We start from the raw sequence: 3,680 nt of genomic DNA, 5'->3' as shown, positions 1-3,680 counted from the left end.
GTTGGCCAAAAGGTTCGTTTCGGTTTTTCCATAAGATGTTATGAAAAACCCGAACGAACCTTTTGGCCAATGCTATATCTCTCTGTATCACTAGTGGTCCATGTAACATGCTTTGCAACACCCTAGTTTAGTTACCTGACTTTTTTCTCATTTTTGAGTTATTAGTTTAAATATTCTTTTTTTTTTTTTTCAGGGAAATCTCTCATTCCCTAACAGGACCAAGCTCCTGTGTTGTGCACTTACACAGCTCCTGGGCCATTGCTGTATAATGCTTATGAACTTAGAGCACCTGTGGTTATGTACTTGTGGAATTATTTTTAAATGTCTGCCTCTCCCACTGGGCTTAAACTTCATGAGAACAGGATGTGTGTTCATTTTGCTCATCTCACATCTCCTCCGTATATTTCCAGCGTGGAACCCATTGTTAACGTTTTAAAAAGACTCATGGAATGAATAAATGAATACCTGTATGAGATTATCACCTGACATCAACCAACTTCCTTTGTTTTGTTTCCATGCCCACCAATCCATCTTCTGAGTGTCTTCAAATTCTTTCTGAAAGGAAGCAGGGTAAAAATAAGTAATGTAGGAATGAAGGAGTAGAGGGATGCCAGGAAGAGGGTGGCCTGGAGTGGCAAATTAGAGTTACCAAAAATGGCTGCAACAGTATCTCCTATCCCATGTGTCCTTGTGCAGAGGGACTTTGTCACTTTCCCTTTAAGAGTTGAGCCTGATTCCCTCCCCTTGAATCTAGGTCAGGCTGAGTGACTCACTTAACCAACACATGTGACTTCCAAGGCAGGTCAGAAAAGGCTTGTAGCTTCCACCTGTCTCTCTCAGAACACTCACTGCCTGGCTACGTGTCTCAGGACCCTCCCTCACAGAGCTCAGCCAATGGTTGTGAAGAGCCGTGAAGAGCCTAAGCCAATGGTTGCCAGCCCCACCTGAGCCCAATCTTCAAGTCACCTCAGCTCAGGCATCAGGATGTGTGAATGAGGCAGCCTCCTGGTGGGTCCTCCCTCAGCCATTAAGTTTTCACAGCTGAGGCCCCAGATGTTGTGGATCAGAGACAAGCCATCCTTATTAACCCTGTCGGAATTCCTGACCCACAAAATCTGTGAGCATAATAAGATGACTGTTGTTTTATGCCACTAAGTTTTGGGGTGGTTTTTACACAACAATAGATAACGAGAATAGAGTTTGGTACCCGGACATAGGATTCTCCCATAACAAAACCCCAAACCATAACCCATTGGCTTTTGACTGGGAAGCAGGAAGAAGCCTGTGGAAATAAAGGAAGACCAACCAAATGAGAACAAGCAAAGGCTATCTATTCAAAACTTGCTATAGCAAGGGAGTCAGCTGCCATCACTTGTGTTTTGGCAGACACTCAAAGGCAGGCAGAGGAGTGGGACAGTTTTACAGTGGAAAAAAGGGGAAGACTTCAAACATGCCCTGGTTGGAGGCTGTTGGCATGGGGATACTATAAGCAGACTGACTAGAAGTGGGAAATCCTATCTGATTGGTTAGAACGAATATTTGGCTTTCTCTGGTTGGTCCTAAGTTGGAAACGGGGACAAAAATTAGGGAAGCAGTTGGTTATTAATCAAGTCCTGGTCATTTGGGGCCAATTTTTACAGGAGCTACTGTTTGGTTTCCTGGATTGTTGCTAGAGATAGCTGTCTGATTTCCTAGTCTGTCTTATAGTAGGTTGGCCTTCTGGGCTGGTTACTGTAGATAATAGGTTAGTCTCCTAGGCTGGCTGCTGCAGACTGTGGGTGAGAGTTCCACTTTTATATATTATCTGGCCATTATCTGTTTGTATATTCAGTTTCTCAAGGTCAAATGGCCTTAGAAGTTAGCGAAACCTGGATGGACCTTGAGAAGACTGTCAGTGAAAGCTAGAGGGACAAAGAGGAAATTACTGTTGGAACGTGGAAAAAAGATGACCTTGCTAAGTTGTAGCAAAAGGTTTAGCAACACCATCACCTGTGGTAACATGAAAAATAGAAACTATACTGAGTGAACTAGTGGATTTGCCTAAGGAGGTTTCCTGACAGAAAGCTGAAAGTGTCAACTGGTTTCTTTTAGTTACTGATGACAAAATATGGCTCTGTTCCATTTTGCAGTAACATTTAGCAGAAGTATAGCGAGCTCAAGTCAGTCTTTCCAATCAGCAAAGCATCCTCAAAGTAAGAAAGGTCCTCAGTGCAAAGGTCGAATCAAGGGTTTGATTAGGAAGACACGGTCTCAGAGTAGAGAGGAAGCCAACAATGTGACTTTAAATACTTTTTTTAAGACCTCAGAAAGATTTAAGATGGTGCCTCATGAACCATTTCAGACAGATAGATAACAGGCCTTTAAAGGATCTTAAGACTAGAAGACTCGTCTCTTTGGTTCACAAGTCTTCAGACTGCAAGGAACTTCAGTGAAGGGGCTGGGCCTGAGAAAGGCACTGAGATACCTCATCAGCATTGGACCCGACTAGATAGCAAGATCTTGGAATTTGAATTGATGCAGACTTTGAAGATCTTGGGGATGAGACTTTGGGGATCTCGAGGGAGGGATGAGGCAATGTATTCCGGAGGCATGTGAACCGTCATTACCAGAGTGCAGACTGGGGCAGATCATACTTTTCCAAAGATGGCAGCAATGATGGTTCTTTTGCAACGTGAACTTGCTGATCTGGAGTCTACTTTCCCTTCCCTCGAATCTAGGCTAGCCTTAGTGATTTGCTCGTAACCAACAAAATATGGTAGAATTGTCACTAAGTGACTTCTAAAGCTAGGTCTGAAAAGGTCATGTAGCTTCTGCCTGTTCTGGAAGGCTCACTATTGGTATGATCAATCTCAAGATATTCCTTCTGGGAACTCAGCTGCTATGTTTTGTGAAACCCAAGTCACATGGGGAGGCCACGAATAGGTGCTCCGGTTGACAGAATACTCAGCTCAGACTTCATGTCATTCTAGCTCAGGGACCAGACATGTCAGTGAAGCATCCAGATGATTCTAACTCCTAGGCATTCAAGTTGCCTCCAACTGAGTCACTCTCAGAAGAGAGACCCAAGACTGTGAGACAAACTACCCCCACTGCGTCCTGGGTGAATTCCTGTCCCCCAAAATATGTGAGCATAATACAATGGTTGTTACTTTATGGCATTAAATGTCGAGGTGGTTCTACTTAGCAATGGATAAACCAGAATACCTGGCTATATATACAAGCATTCAGAAGAATCATACCATTTTCAAGCAGGAAAGGACCTCAAGATATCATCCAGTCCTACTCCTTCCATTTTCAGATAAAGAAATTGACCCTCACAGAATCACATGACTTGCCTAAAGTCATGCCATTAGTTAGTAGCAGACCAAGAGTCTGAACTCCTCTTCCATTGCAATACAGATGAATCCATTACACAGTGCAGCCACCTATGAACTGGAACTGCATCAGCTACTCCTCACGAAAGTTCCAGCTCTCTGGAGGGAAAAGGTCTTGACTTTGGGTAAATCTTTCAGCTGAAACTCCCCATAGGGCCTGTCTAAGGAGTCAGCCCTCTGCATGGGTCACATTACTAGCCTGGCAAACTTGTTTCTTCCTTTTTCAATCTTCCCTGGTCTCTTTCCCTCTCCTCCCCCTGGCTTCTCCCACTCCACTATTTTCTTCCATTTTCCTTTTTCAGCACT

The sequence above is a fragment of the Balaenoptera acutorostrata genome, chromosome 8 (genome assembly GCF_949987535.1).
Source record: "Balaenoptera acutorostrata chromosome 8, mBalAcu1.1, whole genome shotgun sequence".
NCBI classification, from domain to species: domain Eukaryota; kingdom Metazoa; phylum Chordata; class Mammalia; order Artiodactyla; family Balaenopteridae; genus Balaenoptera; species Balaenoptera acutorostrata.
Note: the sequence above shows the minus strand (reverse complement) of the source record.